A 26,944-nucleotide genomic window follows, 5' to 3' on the forward strand; every position below is an offset into this window, starting at 1 on the left:
AACTTTGTTGCTCAAAGATTTTTATTTTTTTTATTTTGAATCGTTTAAAACTTTATATTGAATAAATACACAGCTTTTATATTATTTAGTTTTGTTAACGTAAATTTCTTTAGCCCGAACAAATCAATACCAAGGTTTAAAAAATGCGAAGAAGGAAAAAAAAAAAAAACTTACCTCTGTTCCTCTTATTTTCTTTCATGCAAGGTAGGTAGAAAAAGACAAATATATGCAGAATATGTCCCGTATGTCAATTTTCTTCACCGTAACAGAAGAGTTATGAAGCCATGAAAGAATGTAAATCAACATGCGACGTTGATCAAAAAACTGATGGAGCAGTCTCTGAAAAATGGGCTGTTCGCTTAGAATGTGATGGAAAAAGCTTTCTTTTTAAGCCAAAAAAGAATGATGATTGAAAAACCCTGTTACAACCTTGCCAACGTAAGCGGAAAGAGCAAGAGCACATTGGTCAACATTGGCGAGGGCAAATATATCATGTCTCCAACGAAGAATCACGAATAAATAAAAATAATACATTATTTAAATACATAAACTCAAGACGCTTCTTAAAGGCGAAACTATGTTTCTTCAAGCGTAGTTTCAGTTTCAAAAGATCTTTTACAAAATATGAAATTCTGAAATAGTTCTTTAAAGCGAGAGATATGAAATAAATTTGTAAACTCATAAAAGTAAACGTTAATAAAATATAACTATTAAGGAACTTAAAAATTACAAATCTTAATTAGTTTTAAAATATGTTAGAAACAGATATAAAATAAATTATTAGCTCTTAAAAGTAAACGTTAATAAAATATAACTATTAAGGAACTTAAAAATAACAAGTCTTAATTAGTTTTAAAATATGTTAGAAACAAATATAAAATAAGGTTGCAAACTCATAAAAGTAAACGTTGATAAAATATTATCATTAAGGAACTTAAAAACAGCAAATCTTAATTAGATATGAAGTAAGTTAGAAGCAGATATAAAATAAGTTTATGAACTCATAAAAATATACGTTAATAAAATATTATTAAGGAACTTAAAACAAAAAATCTTAATTAGCTATAAAATATGTTAGAAACAGATATAAGTTTGCCAACTCATAAAAACAAACATTAATAAAATATAACTATTAAGGAACTTAATAACAATTCTTAATTAGATAAAAAAAATATGTTGGAAATAGATATAAAATAATTTTGTAAACTCATAAAAATAAACGTTAATAAAATATTACTATTAAGGAACTTAAAAATAACAAATCTTAATCAGATATAAAATATGTTAGAAACAGATATAAAATAAGTTTGCAAATTCATAAAAGTAAACGTTGATAAAATATAACCATTAATTAACTTAAAAACAATAAATCTTAATTTGATAGAAAATAAGTTAGAAATAGATATAAAATAAAATTATAAGCTCATAAAAATAAACGTTAATAAAATATTACTCTTAAGGAACTTAGCAACAAATCTTAATTAGATATAAAATATGTTAGAAACAGATGTAAAATAATTTTATAAACTCATAAAAGTAAACGTTAATAAAATATAACCATTAATTAACTTAAAAACAATAAATCTTAATTAGATATAAAATAAGCTAGAAATAGATATAAAATAAATTATTAGCTCTTAAAAGTAAACGTTAATAAAATATTTCCATTAAGAAACTTGTCACGGAGTGGACGCATCGTAAAGACACAGTTCCCAGTAGAACACTGAAGTCAGACATCACTGGCTGCGATCAGTAAGCAAGTGGGTGACCACTTTGGTTAGCCTGCGAAGGGACCTAGGGTGTGCTGCATTGGTCCTCGCCAAGCTGTTCTGTCTTAAAGTGCTTGATTTCAAGCTCTGGTCGTCTGGCTGCCAACGCAGGGGAGCCATCCCCTCTGCAGAGGATAAAAATTGCGATCGTATGTCTTCGGATCATCCTCAGAGATGCTTCCCAGACCATCACCAGTAGCTCATTGCGCAGCTCTAGTGCGACGCAGGTAAAGTACCTATTAGGAAACTTAAAAACAAAACATTTCGATTCGTATAAATGATTTTCTTTCACGAACTGTAGGTAAAGTATGATGTTAATTAAAGTACAGAACCAAACGTATAGTGCGGAAAGGGGAAACACCCTGAATAACTTTTAATATTAAATAATCGGATGTTCATGTAATACGACTCAATTTTAATAGCTCAATGACCTAACATTAAATATGATATATTTTTATATGAAATTATATAGAGTTTCTATGGGCAACTAAAATCGAAAGCTTTCCCTTATCAATCGTTAGGGTGATTTAAATGTTAACTGAAGATTTTTTAAATCCCGCTATGATTACATAAATTCTTATAGAGGTTTCATAAATTCTTATAGAGGTTTCATAAATTCTTATATCTTCAGAGGTTTACATAAATTCTTATAGAGGTTATGCAAAAAAAATTTTTTTTTTCTCAATAAGCATTCATAAAACCTGAAATGACTTTAAGGACTTCTGAAAAGATTCGCTAAGATCTCTTAAAACTTTCATTTTTGAGTGAAATCATTGTGAATACTTTTCATTTTTTTCTTGAAACTTTAGTTTAAATGTACTCAATTTAAATATGGTTCCTTAAATTGTCTAAAACTTCCGTGTTAGCTTTCATTTTACGAGCAATAATATTATTATTATTTCAAAAAAAGCTTTACATTTATATAGATTTTTACAGAAAATTATTAATACCTTCTTATAGTAATAAAATATGCTATAAACTATATCTGACGCAAAGTCTAAAAAGAAAAAAAAAAATAAGATCAAGGATGCAAATTGAAAAAAGAAGAAGTAATGATGTTCCAAGAGAACTTCGGGAACGTGAGACTCAAGATAAAAAACAAATCACCCCCTTTTGCATATCGTTTAAATTTTGTAACCAACAAAGAAGACAAGAGAATCTCCTGAGTCAAGATTCGTATCATTTTTTTTTTTTTTTTTTTTTTTTTTTTTTTGTAGAAACCCCGGAAATCTTCCTAGAAAACCTCGGAAACCTTCCTTGTTTAGCTCTACGGCAATGAGATTCTAAAGCTAGATCCTTGATTTTGATCATTTTTACTATGAATAATTATCCAGTCTGGAGGAAATCTCTATCTATATTAACAATGAAAAATTTTATGATTGTTTAGCTTATAAAACAATGCAGCTCAATTTTTTTTATGAAAATACTTTTATTCATTTATTTCCAATGTAGCATAATTTGTATTACTTGAAACAATGATACAATTGGCGAGTGTAAACAATAAGCAAATAGATACTTTTTTCCCATTCCTGCATTATAAATCCAAATCAAATGATCAAATTTAATCAAATTTATTGATTGTTTGGATTTTAAAGATTAGTTCAGCTCAAATGCTTCTCTTTTAAAATATTTTTATTTTTTTTTAATACTGACTAATTCATATTATTTAGTCAAATTATGCCATGCAGGTTAAAATGGAGTAAAAATTTTTTATTTGGACAACTTTTTTTATACTCTTATATTATAAATTCAAATCAAATTTATTGACTATCATTTTAAACAAATTTCAGTTGAATTTATTAAGAATTAAGTTTAGAAAACAGCTCTTATCGAATGCCCTTTAATGCAAATACTTTTTTTTTCAGCATTTGATGATTTATATTACTTGATACGATGTTGGCTTAAAGAGGGTAAACAATATACATTTTTCATAGAATTGCACTTTCAATATTCGATAAGTTATATTACTTGATACGATATAGGTTTAAAGAGTGTAAAAAAATATACAATTTTCATAGAATTACACTTTCAATATTCGATAATTTATATTCCTTGATACGATATAGGCTTAAAGAGTGTAAAAAATGTACAATTTTTATAATTATGCATTTTTTTCTCTGAATTCTTATATTCTCCAGAGATGATTGATAAAATGCTATTATTAGAGCATTCAGGTGTTGCGATCGTATTTCATCTATTTCTAATTATTTCTAGAAAAAGTTTGAAAGCTGAAAAAGCTTTATTCTTTTGCCCAAGTTCCGAAACATCAGCCTCCGGCTTTCGTTTCCCCTCAAAACAATTTTGCGCAGGCGCCAGAGTTTGATGAAAGTCGAATTCCTATTGACCGAAGTGAGAAATAAAAGAATCGGTAATAGTGTCAGAATTCTCAAATAGATGGCGTTGTGCACCAGAGACTTGAGGACCCACCCCCTAGTCACCATTGGATGGCGGACGACTGCTCGCTCATTCAGTTGATAGCCAGCTAAGCCGGCAGCTGAGTCTTTCAGTTGTCTTTAACTTACCCGCACTTTACAAAAGGTCAGAGTGACTCATATCGTTGTTGCCCCACAAGCGGCTTCCAAGACGATCGTTCACCAAATACAACACCGATCCCTTGGCGAGATTTCGTTGTTTTTGTTTCGTTTTAGAATTGCTGTGATTTGTAAAACATGAATGATGCTATATATCGGACCACCGTGGATAGAGTGTGAGTTTTCATTTATTTTGGATTGTAAAGACTACCAGCTTACAAACTTTTTGTTATGGAAAAGCATCAGTGATTGAGTTTGCAGTAAAATATTTGGATATTTCTTGGAGTTTTTGTTTTCCGGCCGGTGAGTAGCGATTATTGCAAAAATTAATAATTCTTTAAAATAATGTAATAAAAAATGCATTTCATAAATATTAAATATTTGATTTGATAAATACAATAAGATTATTATTAATAATTGCGTCAATATATCTAAAGCTCTCTTATTTATTTATTCAATTTAATTATAGGTAAAGTAACTAAAAGCATTTGAAATTACTTATTTAAGTAATCCTTATTGTTTATAGTTAAGTACAAGGATTCGGAGTCGAAAAATTTTCAATGTTCCAGCTCCGTTCTTAGTTAATAAGTTTAGCTCCGGACAGTTTCATTTTTATTTACGCGCGCTTTTCAGTTTTAGATATTAATTTGAAATTTTCAATATAAAAATTATCAGCTTTTACAAAAAATACAAATTTAATTTAATTCGGACCTTAGTTATTTTATTTTTGAGAAATGAATTTAATCTAATAAATCATCTTTCATATTTGATCTTAGATCATTATTAGCGTATTTTAATGTTGAGAATAGTTTTTCTCCAGCAACTTTGTTCGAGAGCATACAATTAAATTCCTGGATCATGGAAAATTTAGAGCTCTGGCCTTAGCTTTGAGGAAAAACACAGCTCCGGGTCCTTGGTTGAATAGATACTGTTTTATTGGTATGATTTCATAAAATCTTCTTAAGATTGTGAAATATTTAGTTATTTATTTAGTATTATGTTGTTAGAATTATGTATCTTAATGCAAATAAACAGGTGAGGAAGTATAAGCCCTCCATTTGATCTAAAATTTTTATGCCTTGGATTTGTTTCAGAGCAGGGTTAATAATGAATATAATTTTTGTGCATTTTTTTGTTTCCAAACAAAGAAGATAATGCGCAAGAGCCACCAAACTTTTTTAATCACCCATCAGAACGATCGCAAAATTTTAAATTGAAGAGGATCGGTATTCATTTATTTAAGTCGAACTTAAAAGGTCGGTATCGATCACTTATGACCCCTCCTCTAATGTTTTAAGAATATTTTATTCCGTTAGAATAAAGAACAATTCGTGTTTTTAAGTTATTGTAAAGCTCCGTTCCGAGAATTTTTATGCCGTGGTTTTGTTTCAAAGCAGGATATAATTTCGAGGATTTTTTTTCTCTTTATCTTCTTAAAAACTGGGATGATATAACGGAAGGGCCACCAAACTTTTTTGATCGCTCATAAATACGATCGCAGGTTGAATAGGATCGGTATTCGTCGATCCCTTATTTATGTCGAACTACAAAGGACGATATCGATCACTTTGATGACCCCCGTCCAACGTCTTAAAGATTCTGTATTCTTAAATAATAAATAACAATCCGTGATTTTAAGTTTCATTTAAAGTTCCGTGCAATCTTTAGTATTTTCTTTTAAGTGGTCTTTTTTTTTTCTTTAATTCGGTAAATGTTTGTTACCATATTATGAAACTTACTTCTCAGGATTACTACCTTGTTCCCAATTAATACACACCTGATATTATAGTTATTTTAATAGAAAGGTATACTTTTTTAAAGACAAATAAATGCATTTCTCTGCCGTATCTTTAAAAGAAAATGGCTGGAATTTTTTGGATTTTATACTTTTGGACGTGGATTTGTATGACCCATAACTTCGGCAATGATCAAAAAAGATTTTGAAAGATTGATGACCGTTAAGCAAGGGGGAAAAAATCGAAAACAGATGTGTTTACTGAAGCACCTTTCAAAGCATCCAGTGTCAAACACGCCTACTAGACAGTTCATGGTATAGTTTTCCGAAAATCGTGGCGCCTAGTCCAGTCATTTCCTGCCCCTTACAGGACATTTATAATACGACCCCTAGACCCGTCAAACACCCATCTTGCTTCTGAATGTCCCCTTTGTTTCCTTTTTCGTTCTAACGGGAAAATTTATTGAATAATGAGAAGTTTTGAGGGTTTTTACCTCAATATATTTAAATTGCTTGATAATATGCTTTTTGTTTGCAATGGTCATTAAGGGGGATAATTAATAAAAGATGGAAACATTTGAAGAGGTTAGTAATAGGTCTCATTAAGTGAATTTGTGAAAATTAACCTTGTATCCGAACATTGGGCAGCCATTTGCAGGACGCCCTGGATCATTTACCAGAGAGCTATTTACACAATTCAGATTCCTGATGAAGTTTGCTTTAGATTTATTGCACACTATTTTTACAATTTTAAGAATTTAAAAACGTTTAGTTTAGGTTGTATATAAATGTAGGTTGGATGTAGGAATGAATTATAATAAATTCGAAATTAATTTGAATAAAATTTCCAGACATTTTTTTCCTTAAAACGATTCAACGCTTACCATTCAATAGTTAAAATGGAACGTTTTAAAAGTAGATAATTTAAAATAATCGTTATTGTATATGTGGATATTTTTATTTTAAAAAAATTTCGTCTGTTTTATATGTAACGCATAGCTGCCAATTCTACTGGATTTTGCCAGTTTCTCCTGGTCTACTGATTTAATAAAAATTCTCCTGGTTTTCGTACATTTTAGAAAATTCCCTTAAATTGAGTAAGTGTCGTAAAAAATTCCTATTGAAATAGATTTTATTGCTTGCTTAAATATTTAAATAAATATTACTAATACATAATGAAGCGGGCCTCTAAGTATATTTAATGTCATAACAGGAAAATATTGCAGTTTTCTATCTTGATTACGATAAAAATTCCTTATGTATAAAATATTTAAAACATTATCAGGGATCTGTCCAGACATTTTGTGAAAGGTCCGTTTTTCGTGAAATTGTGAAAAAATTACTCACATTCTTTCAACCAGGGTCCGTTTTTATGAATTTGTGCAAATAGGGTCCGTTTTTGCAAAACACTTTTTCAATGAGTTTTTAAATTGTAAATAGATACAAGATTATGCTCGAAACTGTAAAATTATAATGAAAAAATTAAATTTTCAAAAATAAACAGCAATTGCTGCTTCTAAATTAGAGGTGAAACACACAAATATTTGGTATTTAGCCTATACTGCTGAACGCAGAATATTCATTTCGGACGAATAATGGAAGAATCGTCTGCCGAAGACAAAACTTAATTCGTTTACATCCATCTTTCTTGTTTTCTGCCCTGGGAAGGGTTTATTCGATTAACAAAACAATAATGAAGATAAACAAATTTGTGAAGGGTCCGATTAAAAAAAAATTATTTTGTGAAGGATCCGTTTTTAAGTTAAAATATTTTGTGAAGGGTCCGTTTTTATGAAAAGATATTTTGTGAAGGGTCCGTTAACGGACCCAATTTTCTTCTGAACAGACCCCTGATTATGTAACAATTATCATGAAATTTGTAATATTTCGTATAATCTACTGGATTTTCTCATATTCATATTGGCAGCTATGGTAACGTTTTTGCCGTAAGGAGAAAAAATATTCCTAACCTATTTCATCAAAGCCATCTAAACATCTTGTTTATTGTACATCTTCGGAATTTATATTTACCGTTTTTTCCTATATTTTTTTTCTACCAATCTTCGAAACATCATTAAGATACCTTTAGAACTATGTATATGGTAACGTTTTTTTAAGTAACTTTGATAGGTATTGTTTTTTTGTGCGCAATGCTTAGTTGAACAATGTAATTGGTATCCTTACAAGAACAAAACGCTATCGGAAATCTTCTGGCAAATAATATCTTGTGGGGGCGGAGACAGTTGATACGGTTGGTGGCACAGCTAGTATTATTCACACTTGACCCTTTTTTCTGTGGAACTAATTAGAGGATTGGAAAAAACACTTTAAATCCTGTAATGATACTATTCTTCTTTTTTTTTTCCTTCGTCGCCCATATGCCACTTACAGTTTTTGTCTTTCTTTTTCTGGTTGTGACAAAGATATGTTTGTTTAAGCATGGAGTTAGGCAGAGTGGTAGTCAGACTCAAATTAGCGAGTCCTTCCGTTTTGTTTACGTTTTGTAGTGGCATTTCATTTTTTGGGCATTCTTGTCACATGGTTGCTACTTTTTAATTACAGACCTTACGTCGTGTGCGCTATAGTGTTATTCTGACTGCTAGTAAAGCTTAGAATGTATATTTTCTAGAATGAGTTTTAATCTTCAGTTTTTGAGGAATTAGAATATATTGCTCTAGTGAGGGTTGTTACAAAAAAGGTTCAACGTGAGAAATAAAGATAGTTTAAGTGAGTTAACTTTGTTTAATGGGTTAACTTTGGTTGCTAGCTTTTGACAACTTATATTACTCTATTGTATATCGACAAAGTATCTTCAAATGTAAAATTTCATTAAAAAACGATTTGCTTCTATGGAATATAAAAAACATGACTTTTGAGAAAACGATTTTAAACGTAAAGCAAGCTTTTTAAAAGTCGTTTTCTAGATTTCAACTTCAAACTTTTGTGTTATATCAAGTACTACACTTGTGTTATAATTTTGACACAATCTTTGTCTTAGAATAGATAATTTATAAATATACAGGTCGTAATGCGACAAATATCTTAGAATATTTGTTTCACTGAGTGATGTAATATAATATCAGGTGAAAATCTCTTTAAGCAATCGATCTTTTTCAGTTAAGACTTGTTCTTAGTCATTTTCTAATTTAAAATTTTCTTTTTACTTGAAATATAAGGATTACTGCTACAAGTTATTTCTTTATTTACTTCCCCTATCTTTTAAGCACAATTGATTTTTATTTTAACTAAGTTATCGGTTTTTCACAAAACAGAACGTTTTAGCAAAAAGTCCGTAATGAATTTTGTTTATTTGGGGGGGGGGTGAAATTTTAACGTTCATTTTCATCATTTTCTTTGCTAGTGATTTACATTTCGATTTTTCTGATCCACAAAACTACTGCCAAGTTCTCGATCGATAGTATCATATCATGTACCTTCTTCTTTATTTGTCGAAGTTGTCCAACCTTAGCTCTTGTAGAACACGCATTTTGTTCGGGAAATGCTAATTTACGATGATCGACCCCCATATCCCTGATAGCTCACATGAACTGAGGTCTTCCCCGATCTTATGAATATGAAAATGTGATTACTTGAGCGCAAAAATGATGCAGTATTCGAATAGCTGTATAATTTCTTCTCTACAAGTAGAATAAATTACTTCTCTAATTTATCTTATGTGTTATACAAAAAAAAATATAATGAAATCATAACTTTTGTGGATAAAGATAACGCCTTCTCGCCTGGGTGGGTGTCTATTGATTAATCACTGCAATGGATTTCATTAATGATTATTAATACCATGGATTAATCAGCTGAATTCATTTAAATTCTTGACTGTCAGCGTAATTAAGAATTTCGATAACTGATTACCCTAATTGATTGATTGTTCCAAATATTTAATTGGTTGTGTAATGAAGATGATGAACTTGAGCCATTGTGTATTGAATGACATTTCTCCGCCTTTTCAATTGATCCAAAAATATAGAATTAGTTAATGATTAGTGCTTTAAATCTTTGTTTGAGAAATGTATTTGAAGTTATCTTTGCATCGATATTTGAAGATTGAATTGGCGATAGTGGTAATTAATTTTTAATCAGTTGTAACACTTACCTTGGAATTTAAATTCATGTGGCTTTTATTAATGCTTGCGTTCTTTTAATACTTCTGGAATCTAATGAATTTACTTTCTTCTTCTTTTTTTTTTTTTCTTTTTTTTNATGGTCCAAAATCTGTTTTTTTTTTTTTTTTTTTTTTTCGTTTTAGTCAACATTTACATTTTGCGTTTGCATACACTTATTTATTTGTTCGATTCATTAGATTTTCTTCGTTAAATGTCCAATTCTTTATAATGTCCAATTCTTTATGCTGTTGAATACATTGAAGTGTATTTTATTCTTTATCGAGGTCTATTTATTACCAAATATAGCCCTAATATATCATTTTTTAATTCTAGCATTACCACGGAAAATTAAATCGAAAACTACGAGGTAGCATCGTAACAGATTGGCATTCTCGTTAAATTTACGTCTAAATTTTTCAAGTTTTTTTAATGCAGGGCAGGACCGGTAGTTTTTTAAAGCATTTATCTGAAGCTATTCTATTGTACAACTAGGAAAAGTTCAGCTAAAAGGAGAACAATCTTTCATAGAGCTGCCATTGTTTGAAGGATATGGTCAGGAGGAACGACGAACGAAGAGGTATCTCAATTTTTCCCAGATACCCAATACAACTATACTTTAAATATTGTTTAAAGTGTAAATATATATAAATATCAGCTATAGGTTGTCCAGGACGAGTTTTCATTTTAGTTATTGAACATTCACGTTCGATTTCCTTAAGTTTTTAAAGTATTTTTTATAAACAATCGAGTCGGTAGTTTTTTTAAACATGTATCTAAAGCTACTCTTTACGAAATTGAAGAAAAAGGAGAACTATCTTTCGTCATTGTTGGAAGGATATGGACTGAGGGATGAGAGAGCGCAATCTTCCCCTAAAACCCAATGCAATATTTATTTTAAATTTCGGTGGTCACCATTGTTTAAAGTGTAAATATCAGTTATTGGTTATTAAAGCGTTGAGGGTTAAACAGAACGTTTGTAAGAACATATACTGCATATATGTTGAACATATACTTCATATACTAATACCTTAAGTTTAAAAATCAGGATAAGTTAGCATTTTTTTAACATTCCCATTCGATTTTCTTAAGTTTTTTAAATATTTTTTGGTGCAGGACCGAACGGGTAGATTTTTTAAAAAACATTTATCTAAAGCTACTCTATTGTACGAAATCGGAAAAGTTTGGCGAAAATGGAGAACAATCGATCATAGACCTGCCATTGATGGAGGGATGAAACGAGAGGGAAGAAAGAGGACGGAGTACAATCTTCCCCAAAAACCCTCTGCAAGCCGTATTTTTTTAAAACATTTTTTTTTCCTTCCCTTTCTCTGAATAGCCAAGGGTTTTCATGTTACTTGACGAGGGAAAAAAATGTTGATACCCAGTTCCAAACTTTCTGAATTAGGTAGGAAAAATAAAAAATCTTTATTATAAAAAGGAATACATAGTTAACCAAAATATTTTATATTTATAAAATGAAAATTCCTCAGAATGAGGAGGTATGTTTCGTGTATTGTGTATTTTTAACGAAGTCTTTGCTTTGTTGGAAAGTATATTACATTTAATTCTACACTGCTGTATTTTTATTCGAATTAATGGGAGATGTTTTATTCCAGATTCTAAAAATTTAATCTCTTCACTAGTGAAAATACCATCTAAGTCAATTAATTATTTTAACAACCGTTATTAAAATTCTTTGTTAACCCCTTTTTGTTCACGTTTTGATATTTAAATCTTTTTTAGTTCCATTTCTTTTTATACCCTGTTTAATAAAAGAAACTGAAATTGTTTTAAAAAAAGCATATTTAATGCCGATTTTAGCAGAAAAAGTTTTATTATTATGTTTTGAAAAAAAAAAAATATTTTTTACTGTTTCAGTTTTTTTTAGTTATATTTAAATACCTGGAAAATAAATTAAAAATGGTTGTAAACTAAATTGACGATATAACTTATAATATAAATTTAAATTATGATTTCTAAATTAATATAACAGTACGCCTTTAAATATTAAATCATTGTTTCTCCTTGGAGGTATTATAATTACTATTTATTATTGTTTTATTATTTGTAATAGTAGGTATTGCTTATAATAGTAGACCTACATGCGTATGAGACCTATTTCGAACGATAATTACTACTGGTAGAAGCTGATTAAATTTTTTTTTCACAAGTACTTGAATTTCTAGTTATGTATATTAAGTACAGTATTAGTGCCGTTATTTAGTAGAATGTGTACATGTTATATTGGTTCAAAGAAAAGGAATAGGAAAAAAACATATGATACAGGATATATAATTGGCGTGTGATATTGATTACACGTTTTGAACTCATTAATAATAAAGCGCGGCTTATTTCATTTGTTCAAAGAAAGTTTAAAAGAACTCACTTTTTTATTGTAATTCTAAGCTTATTCTCATACAGCAGTAGATTTTTTATATCCCCCCGTATCTTTGTCATTAAAAGTGCAATTTCGAAATAGTCACGATTTCAGTTGAAATATAGAATCAACTAAGACAATGAATTTCGAATCATGATATTTAGACTGTAACTAATGCTTGTATGTCTTAGAAATCGTGCTAGACTATGTATTTAATTGGATTCTATTAAGTATATAATTTTATAATAATAATTTTATTGCGATTTATGTAGGGGTGAGTGTTTCTCTTTCTTTGATAGTTTTGCGATACTTTGTAAATTTTTTTTGTTCGTAATATTTTACTTTTATACGTGAAAGTAGTTTGGCAATGCAACTTGTTTCGTTTTTGATATTTTATCATTTTGTTTTTCTGATACTTCTAAGGGTAATTCGAAGACATCAAATCATTGTGCGTCACATCGTTCTTGGTTCGATTGGAGAATTTACAATATCGTACATGAGCTGCTGAAAGGATTTTATGCTGGTTAGGCTTCGAATGATAATAGATGGAACAAATATTCATACGACCGCAGTGCTTACCTAAAACGGTTTTAGACGATTAAAGTAGTCTCTCTTAGGATTCGTGCAAATTGTTTTTTTTTCTCTGAAATATTATTAACTTACTTTCTTGCATTCCTTTGAAAACTATTTAATTAATTAATCTGGAGTGGCTTAATTAATTATATTTAGTTAACTTGGTGTGTCTTGATAATTACTAATAAATGTTCTGGTATATATCTATTTTTTATGCTTTGCTGTTTTATAACCGGTGTTCAATTGCAGATCCAATTCTGAATTTACGACTATCAATGTTCAATTCCGAAGTCTTGTAATTTTGTACCTAACCCAGAACATGTACTCCTGCATCAAGCATTTAGGCAAACTAACCTTCGTGGAGGACTTTTTTGATGTAATTAATCCTCCTTTGCGTTACATTCAGAGGAAAACAACGAAAACCTCTCATGGTTTATCTAACGGCAAAGGGATTCTAACCCATAGCACTGTGGTCGGTGCGAGCTGAGAGCAGAATTCATATCAATCGGCCACAGCTGGCAATCGATTCTGGAGCACTTGATTCGGAGACGAACGTTTTATCCCCTGAGCCTCCGCGGCTCTATATTTAGTTTTTTTTTTTTTTTTTTTTTTTTTTTTTTTTTTAGCAAGCTTCTGTACAGCTCATCACTATTTTTCGCCTCCTTAAAATAGCCTTTTAGAACTCGACTAAATGTTCCATTGCATGACTTTTTTTTTTCCAACTAGTACAGTTTTTTTTCCTTTAAAAAAATTACTTTTTTAGTTAGTACTGTTTTCTCTAAACACTTCTTAATCAGTACTGTTTTTTCCAAGCGCTTTTTAATCATATTTTTTTCCTTAGTATTTTTAATTAGCGTTATTTTCCTATAAATTCTATTATTCCAAGTACTTTTTCAGCTTTTTGAATACCTTATCTCCCGTGTATTTCACCGCGAAATATCGTTACACAATATCATGATATTTTATAACAAGCAACAGCAATTAAATAATTTAAAAATTATCATGCAAATTTTACCCTTAATGAACACAATAATTGACCGTATGGTGTTCAATTATTTTTTTTACAGGATTAGCATATACTGTTTAAAAAAAACCTTACTAAGCGGAGAATTAAGAGAAATCTTCTTAGAGCGGAAATTTCTAACCGTCGTTGCTCATTAGAATTATTAAGTAGCGTACTTGGATCTGAAGTTATGGATAACTAAAATAAGGAATTTAGCATCCCTTTTTATAAAAAAAAGTAAGCGAATAATGATATTAATTGGATATACGCTTAACTGTCGGAAAATTTGAAAGAAAGGATGCAATAACGAAATAGATTTAGATAAATGCAGAGCAATTTGTGCTAATCTAAATAATCAATATTAAGTGCTTTTATTAAGTTCAAAACTGGAGCTCTCGCGAAGTTTTTCGAGTTATAAAAAACCCAACTTTTTAATTTATGGCCTAAAGATAAAGCCTAAAGAAATGTGCAATGAATATCTAAAGTTAATCCCGTTAAGATTGACTTGATAAAACTGATATCCAACTCAAAGCTCATTGCTAAATTTTCTTATCTTTAGCCTGTCTTTTAAGTCTCATCGTCGAACGTTTCTGTCATTTCTTAGAACAATTATCTGTCGCTCTATTCCTTGCAACCAGAGAGGCCCATGTATTCTAAAAATCGTTATATTATAACATCGTGGACGGAAACGGATAGATTTCCTTTTATCACATGAAAAGTTACCGCGGAGGCTGCTGCTATAGTCAGATTGTTTTTCGAGCTTTAGGGCTAGGTATCCCCTCAGAACGCCCCTTTTGAAAGAAGATGCCGTTCTTAGAACTGCTGTAGTGTTTCAAGATAAAAATGACCCTGTTGTAATTTTTTTTTTCGGCGTGGGAAGAGATATGATAAAAAACAAGGCATAAATCTTTGAATTTTTTTTTTAAAGCTTTTGTGGTCTTTCACTGTTGATTCGGGAAAAAAGAGGAATTTTAGAGAAGATACGGTGGTTGACTAGTCATATTAATCATGTGTCAGCTGTTTCAGCCGTTGCTGTCACTTTTCTGTCTTTGCTTGAAGGGAAATATAGCGGGTATAAATTTTGAGTTTGTAATCGCGTACTTATTTCGGGACGAGATTTGAGTAAATAACAATAAATTATACGGCGTGAGTTTTTGTTTTTTCATAAGTCCCGCTTTACTGTTTTAGGTTGCTTTTAAATATTTTTAATTAAATCATTCTTTCGTCAACAGTACTCTTTGAAGTTAGAAATGAGAAAATAATTCTAAGCTTGGAGTTCTAGAGCTGTTTTCAATTTTGAAATATGTTCTACATCATTTAAATTTTAAGTTTATTTTACTTATAGTAGGGTAATAAAAATAGTGCATAGTGAGCAAAAGCATCCAAAAAAAATCATTTTTCATTAGCATCCTTGTTAATTAAAAATTGGAGCTGGGTGATGTTTCGTGAGATTATTAATTATCGGCATATTATTAACATGACAATAACGATTTCTTAAAGTGTATTATACGCGATCCTAAAGGGTATTCTACGCGATCCAGCTCTTCGATTATACGCGATCCTAACCTACAATAAATATCGAACACGATATTATCAAAATGATTATAATGTAGCAATAGTTATCAGTAAAATTTTTCTGAGAGTGTGCTAATTTCATTATTAGTTCTTTTTTTTTTAATTATGATTAAAATTATTTAAGCCAATTTTGAACAAAAAAATAAATAATTTTCCTTTACTTGAACAACGAAAATATGGGCATGTATAAAGGTAATGTAAGTTAGTAACATCGAAAAAAATATCGTGATATTTCATTCAATATTGACATTTTATGATTGCATATATCTCGATATTTAAATTCTGATATCTCCCAACACTAACTAAAATATAATGATTAACAAAACAAAGTTTAACTTAACCAGTTTAAATTTTCGTTTTATTTAAGATTGACATACTTATATCGTTTTTTAGCAGTATTAGAAATTGAACTCCTTTTTTTTGTGTGTATTTGTGATTTGCTAGCTTGAGCTTTTAAATTTAAAAATTTAAAAGCTTTTTTCCTAAACGCATCATTTTTTTGCTTATCTGTGATCAATGTCAATTCAAAAGGTAACTTTTTAAGATATTTTATTCATTAAGTGATTTAATTTTTGGCTAATTTACTGCATAATCAAAAGAACATATAAAAACGAAACATTGCTAATAAAAATACGGGTCAGCTAACTTCATAATCTTTGAAGTCTTTTGCTATTTTATTTCTGCCCATCCTAGCACAAAGTCGTCCACCCTTCTTTGCTATTATAAACCTTCCCCGTGCCATTATTGTTGATATCTTTATGTTGTGGGTATTCCACGCCCGGAATTCACATTTGGGCTAAGTAAACCCAAGCCCTTTCTCCCTAACCCCTAGAGAATAAACGCTATTCAAAGGTCCCCAGGTGTCCCCATAAAAAGTATGCCCCATGGAAGGGGCATTCATTTGACATCATAAAAGTTTGCACGTTTGTACACGACAAGCAGCAAGTTTTTAGATTGCTTTGTAAAAGCAGCCTTTTTTCGTGGAGCCAACCAAGTTTACGATTTTTTTTCAACGTTCACACTCTCTTGAGTCTGTGTTAATGCTTATTTTATTATTCGATTTCAAAAGCTTCTAGAAGAGACGTCTTGTTATTTAAGTTTAAAAGTAACTGACTAATTTAGTCTCTTAATGTTAACTAAACGTGTTTTTATTTGTCATTTTTTATGTTCGTATTTTTTTTTTTTTGTTTCATCGTTGCTGAAATAACAGTAGACATTAAGCATTTTAAAAACATTAATTTAATTATAATGTTTATCTTTTTAAAACTTCTTGCTTTTATTATTTATGAATTTATTTCGTAAATTATATTGAAATTATGTTACTCCTACATTATAACTTTTTATACCAAAATTATCTTTTATGATACTATGTGATAGACCTGACAGTTTAAATTTTCAGCCAGTGGTCAGTAGATTCTAATAACTTAGTAGCCACTTTTTCTTGAAACCTAATGACCAATACAGATGGGTCCTTTTCATTTATTAACCATTTTATTTTTTGGTTTGGATTAAATTATTTATATATATTTTTCAAATACTTTATATAATTACTTTATATATTTTTCAAAAATTCATGTCACAACTAAATCAACAGCTATAAAAAGTTAATGTAATCATAAAAATAAACATGTTTCAAAATTTAGTTAAACATACTTACTTTAATTCACAGTGCAAAAAAAAATCGTTACACATTTAAAAAAAATAAAAGGAAAACGATGTGAAAAAGTGAGCGTTTGTTATTTAAGTCGCCACTTTTTCTTGCTAACTCACCATGTGGAGAGTAGTTATTTTTAGGTCTACTGTATGAAAATTAATTTATAATTCTATATGGCAACAATTGACTCAACAGCATAAAATTAGCATTTGCGGTAAAGCAAAACGAAAGAAAATCGAAGAAATGAATATTTGACATGGTATAAAAGTATTCTTAGTGAAACAGTGGAATTTAAATCTGCAATTTTTCGAATACTCTGTCATCGCATGAAATGATGCTTTTTTGCGAATAAAATGCTATTTTCATAACATGTTGTAACAGTTACTCTAGACTGTTAGACCAAGTTTAGCCGATCTTTAGCCAGCACCCTCAACGTTTATTCTTAAAATAACGTAAAACGTCAATGTGGGGAAAAGCCACATTTGTGAGAAAATGAAAAAAGCTTATGAATTAATTTTTTAATGTACAAAAACCTACTCCAACGCTGCATTATTTGGGATCATAAAAATTTGCAAGAGATGAGAATAAGGCATTGGTTTTTATGATTTTTATCCTGATGGAAAAAGCTCGCCAAATTGGCGACTTTTAAAAAGTTTAATAACTTATAAAGTATTATAGTTATTTGTTCGTTCAGAAACGTAGATAATTCTTTACGGAAAGATCGCATGTTCATACTTTAAAATTTTAGCTTTGCGTCAAGTTTAAGGCTCTTAAGTGTGGCTTTTTTAATTTCTTTGGCGATAGAGCTTCTAAGAACCATATTAAGTTAAAAATTCAATTGCAGAAATTAATCGTTTGCTGTATGTATATCAAAGTTAGAATTTTATCATTCTTTACGGATAGATGGCGTGTATATACTTTAAAATTTTAGCTTTGCTTCAAGTTTAACGCACTTAAGTGTGGCTTTTTTAAATTTCCGTGGCGATAGAGATTCAAAGAACCATATTAAGTCATAAATTCAAGTGCACAAATTAATCGTTTGCCGTATTGTTATATCAAAGTTAGATTTTCATCATTCTAGAATATTCACAGAAACTGTGTCTTTCGAATTTTCTTTACGTTCGCCCATCTCATGTGGTAAAAAATATAGAAAATGCATCCTTTCTTTTTGAAGCTAGATTATCGGACAGAGCCTAATCTTTCCGAATCCACGTGCGTTTCATTCGCATAGCTCGATTATTTCTTTGGACCGATGGGGAAAATTCTGATCTTCCTCATTCTGGAACGCTGGCGTCTTTTCCCTTTTATTTATTTATTTTTTTCTTCCAGGGAATAAAAGAATTGACTCCTTTTTAGAGATGCAGGTCAGCAGCAAGAGCATTCGTGAATCAGGCGTGAGAAATGTTGGTTACCGAATGAGGAAGCTAACGGAGGCTCCATTCATAAAAAGGATTCCTTTGAAGGGGTGCCAGGGATTCAAGAAAAGAAACACAATAGATCTGCCTACCCCCAATGCCCCCTTTGGTTAGATTACAGGGAGCTTGCTTTTTGTAATGCAGGCAAGCTTCTTTTGCCTTGGCTTTTTTTCCCTTTTTATGAGGCTCCCAATATTATGTTTTTTATACGGAATAGATTTATACATCTTATAAGTTGGATTATAATTTACGTGGTTAATTTATGCGTCTGTGGTAGATTAATGCGACGGATACGTAAAATTTGATAAATTAGCATGCAGATCTCATTTTAGGTGAAATTTGGGTCCATAAAGTAATTTATTAGTGTATTAGCAGGGGTCTGTCCAGACATTTTGTGAAAGGTTCGTTTTTGTAAAATTGTGAAAAAATTACTCGTAATTTATGAATGTAAAATAATCGTTAAGTCACATTCTTTCAACCAGGGTCCTGTTTTTGTGAATTTGTGCAAATAGGGTCCGTTATTGCAAAAAAAAAACTTTTCCAAGGAGTTTTTAAATTGTAAAGACATACAAGATTATGCTCAACACTGTAAAATTATAATTAAGAAGATTAAATTTTAAAAAATAAACATCAATTGCTGCTGCTAAACTAGAGCTGCAACACACAAATATTTGGTATTTAGCCTATACTGCTGGAAGCAGAATATTCATTTAGGACGAAGCGTTTGCCGAAGACAAAATTTAGTTCGTTTACATCTGTCTTTCTCCCCCTCCCCCCTTTCCTGGCAAGGGTTTATTCGATTAACGAAACCATAATGAAGATAAATTATTTTGTGAAGAATCCGTTTTTAAGTTAAAATATTTTGTGAAGGGTCCGTTAACGGACCCAAATTTTTCCTGAACAGATCCCTGATTAGTATCTTTTATTTTATTCAGATAAAAAAGTTGGAAATCCCAGAATCTTCGTTATAAATCGAATCATTTCAAATTATTGAATAAAAAAAAAATAATTTTTTAATTTCGTAATTTTTTTTTTTTTTTTTTTTTTTTTTNTTTTTTTTTTTTTTTTTTTTTTTTTTTTTTTTTTTTTTTTTTTTTTTTTACATTTTAGCGATATGGAGAAGAAGTGATTACTTTTCTGAACTTTTCTTACAGAAACAACAATATTAGGACTATATTAACTATATGTTCAAATTGGTATAAATTGAAATTTCAAAAGCATATTTTCAATGATATTAAAAGTGATTTAGTGAATTGAAAAGTTATATTAAATAGTTTGCTGATTAAATAGATTTGTATTGGCAACTGTATTCAATAAACTTCACCAATCACTATATTTATCCTTAAGGATTTAAAGTAATGTTTTAAAATTTATACCGTATTGAACATTCGGTATTTAAAATCAATTTTGTATAGTTTCCATTAAGTTTTTATCGTAAAAGTTTTTTTTCTTTCTCTTTCAAAACAAAACAAAAAAATCTATATATGATGTATAATTTGTTTTTGATGATAAACTTCATTTCGTAGGATTAAAGCAGAAAAAGATTCTATTCTAGTTGTTGGATTTTCAATAGCAAAACGTCTTTTCAAGAACAAGCAATATAAAATGAATTTTCCTTGGGAAAACGAAAAAAAAAAAAAAAAGACGTAAGCTTCTCCCGAATTCAATTTAGAAGTCAGCAACTATTATATTTTTACGATCGTAATGGACTGTGCCCATGATTTGCTGTGATTTTATATCAATTCTGGAAAAAGATACCAATGGGAATTTGAAAAAGTGCAGATGAAAATTTGTAGGGTCATTTAAAAAATAAATTGCCTGAGTAATTGATTTTTACTGAAGGTACTTTCTTATAAGGGATTTTGAAGTTTAGAGTGATATAAACGTGCTTTCAAATTTTGGACATGTTTATATAATTGTTTGTTTTTATCTCTCTGAAGTGATTTATGTAGAGATTTTCAAACAATTTCTTGGTTTTATATCAAAGAATTAGTTGGTTTAATTGTTGAAAGCGTAGTTAAAAAAAAGTTTTTTTCCTTCAAAACCAATAGATTTTATTAAAGGTACTTTTTTATGAGGAATTTAAAAGTTTAGAGAGATATAACGTGCTAGGACATATTTATATAATTGTTTACGTTTTTTTTTTACCTTCTAAATTGTTTCATGCTGAGATTTTTCAAACAAAATTAAAAATCAAAGAATTTTTGTTTTAATTTTTGACAGCGTGGAAAATAAATAATTTTCTCCAAACCCCGTTCAATGTTCAATTTTTTTCCTTGTTATTCCTTGGTTAGATAAGAATTTCATCAAAATTTTTTGTTTTTCTGCAAATTATAATATATACTTTTGATTTAGATAGTTTTTGGCACAAAAGTCGGAAAAAATCAATGTTTCTTTTTTTTATTCTGTGATTGCAATGTATCTTTAAAAAACAATATCTGCAAAGAAGTTGTTTTAAATTTTAAAAAAAGTTAATTAAAAAGTATTCACGTTTTTCTTCTTTTTTTTATATATTTTTATAAAATGAAAAAAAAATTTTAATCTTGAAAAGAACGCTCTTGTTTTTCTAAAAGCTTAATTAAATTTATTCAAGTTCAAATATTTGATGTAAAGCAACAATTTTACACTTTATTGGTTCAGCGGTTACTGAATATTTTTTCGTAATTTTCTCATTCAATTATTTCACTTGTCGTTATTAATAAATTTGAAATAAAATTTTAAGTTAAATCTATTACAAAATCTTTTTGTTATTAATTGCTATAGTTTTTACCTTCTAATCAGCCTTAAATATGTTAGTTTGTAGCTCTGCTTTACTCTTCATTAAATTAAGTATAGAAACTTATGTCATTTTTTGTTTAGCAGTTTAAAAAAAATATTTATTCACCATCAAAACAAACTGAATAATTTGTAGCTCTGCATTACATTTCATTAAATTATGTATAAAAACTTATGTCATTTTTTTGTTTAGCAGTTTTAAAAAAATGTTTATTTCACCGTCAAAACAAAATGAACTCTTCCATTTCCTCCATCTGGGGTGGTAGGATGGCCTACCCTTTTCATCTGGTGGAGGAAAAGGGGCAGTCATGGGATAAAGGACTGGTCCCATATGGGATCCAAAATCCCACAGAAGGATCAAGGGGTCATCATGCACCATGTGAAGTTTAGTGGCACCGTCGGTTGTTTCTCTATCGTTTGCTACAACCGTACTCTTGTGACTCATCGACCTCAACTGCAGGGTGGACGAGGGGACATCAAGAAGCAGCATCACCCCCACATGAGAGAACGTCTTTAATTAGCTTAGTTGACGAACACCGACGACAAATGGGACTGACTTTTCATTGCAGCTGCCGCTGCAGGTTTTTGGGGCGGAAATTGTTCGCATTCCCCATGGCAGGTAAAAGGGAGAAAGATTGCGCCCCTTCCAGTGACGCCCCTACCACCTCCAGTTAATTATGTCCTTTTTTTTTACAAAATCTCTCCGCCCTTATTGGGAATTTTTTTCATATTCAAAAATTGTCTCTCGCTTCTCTTTAAAAAGTTTTTTTTTTTTTAATTACACTCTAGAATGATTCGTTTTCCCGTCCGAGAAAAGGGGGTACCGTGATTTGTTTTAGCCCCTCCCTATGCCCCCCTACTTTCCGCCCTGGCTAACGAAAATTGTTCATTTATCGAAATGAATGAAAATTTAATGAATCGAGGGGCGTGAAATTGCTCTCTGTTTAAAAGTCATTACTGTTATTTTCCAATTGCAAATGGGAACTACAGTGTGAGCTAGATATTTTTTTTTTTAAGAGGAGACGTGATTTCATACTCATTTGCGAATTGCTCGTTGTGATGCAATTTTCGATTATCACCGTTTTATAGTCGATAACTTTTGCTGGTGGGACTTGAAAAAAGAATGAGAGTTTTGAGTCACTGAATGCTTAGAATTCAACATCAGATTTTATTATGAGTTACATTTTCTTCTGAAGCTTTTTTTTTTTTTACTTTCCTTTTTAATTTGTCAATGGATTATTGCTTTTTTTTATTCGCTTCGTATTGTATTTCTCGGCTTAATCTCCAATTCTTTTATACCCTGTCTTTAAAGGTAGAAATCAGCCAATACCGTGTCGATCAAAATTTTGAAGGGGAAAAAATGCATATTTAGATAATTTTGAAAATTGTCTTTCTTTTCTTTCAGGTGATGCAGGGTGCGTAGCGTTTTTAAAATGTGCTTAAAGGTGCTTAATTTTGATTTACGTTTTTTAAAAGCCCTTAAAGGTGCTTTTTTTATTCGGAGTTTGTAAAAAGTGCTTAATTTTCTATCTTTTAAAAAGATATTTTTTCTTCACCGTATCGATTGTCGTTCTAAATTACAAAAAAAANACATAAATTTTTTAATTAAATCTTTGCTTTAATTTTTAGCAAAAAAAAAAAAAAAAAAAAAAAAACAATTTTCTCGGCAATATTTATCAGAAACTAGTCATTTTGTCATGATTATGAAATGTTTTTGAAATTTATTGATGTTATGTTTATAAGTTAAGAACTTTAAACGATAGAAAAAAATAATTTTCATTTCTGCACAGATCCTAATTATGATTTTTTTAGGCACAAAAATATTTTTGAGTGCTTAAAAGGTGCTTATTTTTTGCTGAAAAATTTGGCTACGCACCTCATATAAAGTTTTTTTCAACAATTGTATAAAAATTTGTATTGTATGAATCAAAATTATATGATTAATTGAATTATTGGAAATATGCTTAAGCTGCTATGTTTGGTGTTATTTTGTCAAAAAACAACTGTTTCTAAGTCATTGCTGTTATTTTCCAATTGCAAATTGGTATTACAGCGTAAGCTACATTGTAGGTAACGTGGATTCACATTCATTTGTGAATTGCTCCTTCTGTTGCTATTTTCGATTATTGCCGTTTTTGTAGTCGATAATTTTTGTTAGTGGAATTAGTAAGAAAATTAGATTTTTTAGTTGTTAAATGCGTAGAATTCAACATGATATATTATTATGAGTTGCATTTTCTTCTTAGGCCCCTTTTTTTCATCTTTGGCAGTTAGTTAGATTTGCTTTTTTCATTAACTTCATATTAGAAAAGTTATTCTTATCCATGATCAAAAATTTCTATTTCCTAAATTTTATAAACAACATTATCAATTGAGATCTAAATTAAACTTACTTCCATAAAATAGAAAAGTTATCTTTATTTCATTTGTCATGTTCATTTAACTATCTAAATCTCAGTTGTCTTATTCGTAAAGCTATATGAATTTCAATTGTTACATTCATGTAACTCTACATTAGTTTTTATAGTTAAAAATATTAATTAAAATTTTTTACCTTCGTTTCTCTAAAATGATGACAAAATGTGTACAATCAAGTAAAAATAAAAACTGAATAAGTATCTGAATCAAATAACAAATAAAAACATTTTAATTGCAAGTTATATGCTGTCTTAAATGGAGTATTATAAGGTATTCAATTTTTTAAATCTTTTTTTATCGCTGTTTCTTTTAGTTGTCTTCAGTACTCATATAGGTTTGTATCGAAGTAAATTTCAACCAAATTTAATTAAATATTTCTTCAAACTTTCTAAAATGTTGGGAAAATTAAATTATTTGCTGCAATTAATTTCCTTTGTAAGTAGTTTTAAAAAAGGAAAAAAAATCTCGATTCAGTTGAAGTCGTTTGTTCTTATAGCGAAAAATTCCATTTAATTAATTAAATCAACTTATTGTCGGATGCCGACTTTTTCTTTTTAAATCCTATTTTAAGAACATAATAAATAACACTGTGCTGAATAACATAGATGTTGCTTGATTTCCGTTGGATGTTCATAGTAGAAAAAATTGAGGGGGTTTCATAAGCAGCTATTGAATCATTGCCAAATTGCTTAGTAATGCAGTTAAAGCTTTTAAATTGGATTTTTTTTTTCCTCTTGTATTCACTCTTTTTTTTTTCTTTCTTCATAGCTTTGTAGTTTGATTTTTTTTTTTTTTTAATCTGCAGCCTCTTTTTAGGGTTTTAGTTTTTGATTAAATATGCCCTTAACGACAATGTGCATTTTTGTTTTTTATGTTTGAAGTTATTGAAGCTCTTGTTTTAACGTACGGTGCGCCAAAAGAGAAGGACCACCTTGATCTGATGATCGGATTTTCACGTTCTTGGATTCACTATTAATGGTTCGAATTGACCTTAAATAAGCTATTTTATAAACGCAGACTATGTTTTTAAGTTACAAAATCAGACGCAAAAACGGATTTTCTCTGAATAAACATACCTTTTTTTTCAAAGGATTTGAATTTCTGACCTCCAAAATGTAAGGGGTTGCTGGTAACTTTAACGTTAACGTAATCTGGGAAATATGGTCACCATAGTTTGGTAACTTTAGAAAGTATGTTTTTGTGTCTGATTTCATAGCTTAAAATATCGTCTGTATTAATTTATTAGTATATTTGAGGTCACCCCTTTCGAACAATTAAGATTGAGATCTACAATGTAAAAAATCTGTCGGTGTAGTCCTTTTTTCTTTTTTTCAGCGCACTGTATGCAGTCTAAATTGTTATTTAAAGCTTTCTTTTTATCAGAAATTTGCGATGCAAAGTGTTTAACTTACACTTTTTGAGCATTTTAAAATAAGGAAAATTTAAACTGTCGAATAGCTTTTATTAGCGAAAGATAAACTTAAATACGGTTCTTAATAATGCTTCAAGTAGTTCTTAAGCTTATGAAATTCTCATAAAATTCTATTTCGATTTGAGGGATATTTTTCCAACATGGCATTGCTTCTTTTATGTCAGCTGTCTTCTTTAAATTGTAAATTTCGTGCTCATTTTCTAGAAAACAATTAAAAAAAATTTTTTTAAAGGAATTTTACTTATTCAGAAGAATGGTTAGTGATTAAAACAGAAGTAATTTAGGTTTTTTCCCCTTTTTTTTGAATTTAAAAACGAAACGCACAGATTTATGAAGAAACAAATGAAAAATCGTTCTAATTAAAGACGGAATTCGTTTATTTCGGAAAATAACGTTTTGACAAAAAGAGGATATTTTTTTTTGTAAAAAAATAACAACATATATTTAAAGTAAAAAGACAATAAAATGAATGATAATATATTAAATGTGTGTAAGAAATGAAATATTTTTTATTTCTTTTTATTCCTTTTTTCTGCGTCAGATAATGTTTAAATTCGGCGCAGAAGTTAGTGGTAATGGGAATATAAACTGCTGACGTCTCTTCTACAAAAGAACAATTTAATATGCAATTTTAAGAATGCTTTTTAATTTTTTAATTAACTTTTAAAAAGTAATATACTTTAATAGTAATATACTTTAATAGTAATACTCTTTATAAAAAAACTAGTTTTTATTTCTCCCATTGACTTTGAATTGAATTCAAGTTTTGTACTCAATGCTTTTTTCCGTGTTGAATCAATTTCTGAGTCAACAAGCACTGAAACACAAATAAATCGTTGTTTCATTTTCCTCATGAGTCATTCACTAATTCATTATTACAGATTTGTCTTTGCTATCATCACCAGTTTCGCTCGCCCAATAATTTGGTTTCTTAGTCGTTTTTCTTTCAGCTATTAAGAAACGCTGATATTTTTTTCATGCCTTTATAAGCGCATTTTCAGAAATATTGACCAAAAGTAAAAGAAATTACTTAAAACAAAGAATACATTTCGTACATCAATTATCCATGAAATAAAAAGAAAACGATCTCTTAATATCGTTTGCGTGTACTAAAAAGAAAAAACTCGTCTGAAATTATAAATCGTTTTATTTAATAAAAGCAAAGAATTTCGTTTAGAATTATTTACTGCTGTTCTCCTCGATTTGCGAAAGAATTAAAAAAGATATGTTATATGTTTCTGTAATTTAATTTATATGATATTAATATATATGGTGAGAAAGCCAACTCAATTAATTATTCACAATAAATTGCAGAAAATCTCAGCTTCTTATCGCTATTTAGTTACGTTTCAGGAGAAAAAAATAGTCTTATAATTTTTTTTTCATTTGTTACTACTTAATTTTGTCTTCGAATCACTTTTTTTCAATATTGTTTTTTCTAATTGATGTTTTGATAAAGAGTTTTTTTTATACTTTAACGCATTGAAATTATTCTGTTTATTATATTATATTTATAATATTACATGAATAAAGTAAAAAAAGGATAATATATCTGGAGTAATGTTT

The 26,944-nt window shown here is 29.4% G+C and overlaps 1 protein-coding gene across 6 annotated transcripts in view; it reads left to right on the forward strand.

Moving 5' to 3' along the window:
- The first annotated feature begins 4,230 nt into the window (after positions 1–4,230).
- The window catches only part of LOC107443783 (plexin-A2), a 275,694-nt gene continuing 252,980 nt past the window's right edge, over positions 4,231–26,944 (forward strand). For 2 of the 6 annotated variants that reach the window (XM_016057758.3, XM_016057792.3), the window contains exon 1: positions 4,231–4,603. The gene's annotated coding sequence lies outside the window, so the exon portion shown is untranslated. The remainder of the gene's footprint in view (positions 4,604–26,944) is intronic. The other 4 variants (XM_016057769.3, XM_071188191.1, XM_016057785.3 and 1 more) reach the window with 2 other exon arrangements.

This window comes from Parasteatoda tepidariorum, chromosome X2 (assembly GCF_043381705.1).
Source record: "Parasteatoda tepidariorum isolate YZ-2023 chromosome X2, CAS_Ptep_4.0, whole genome shotgun sequence".
In the NCBI taxonomy this organism is placed as follows: Eukaryota; Metazoa; Arthropoda; class Arachnida; order Araneae; family Theridiidae; genus Parasteatoda; species Parasteatoda tepidariorum.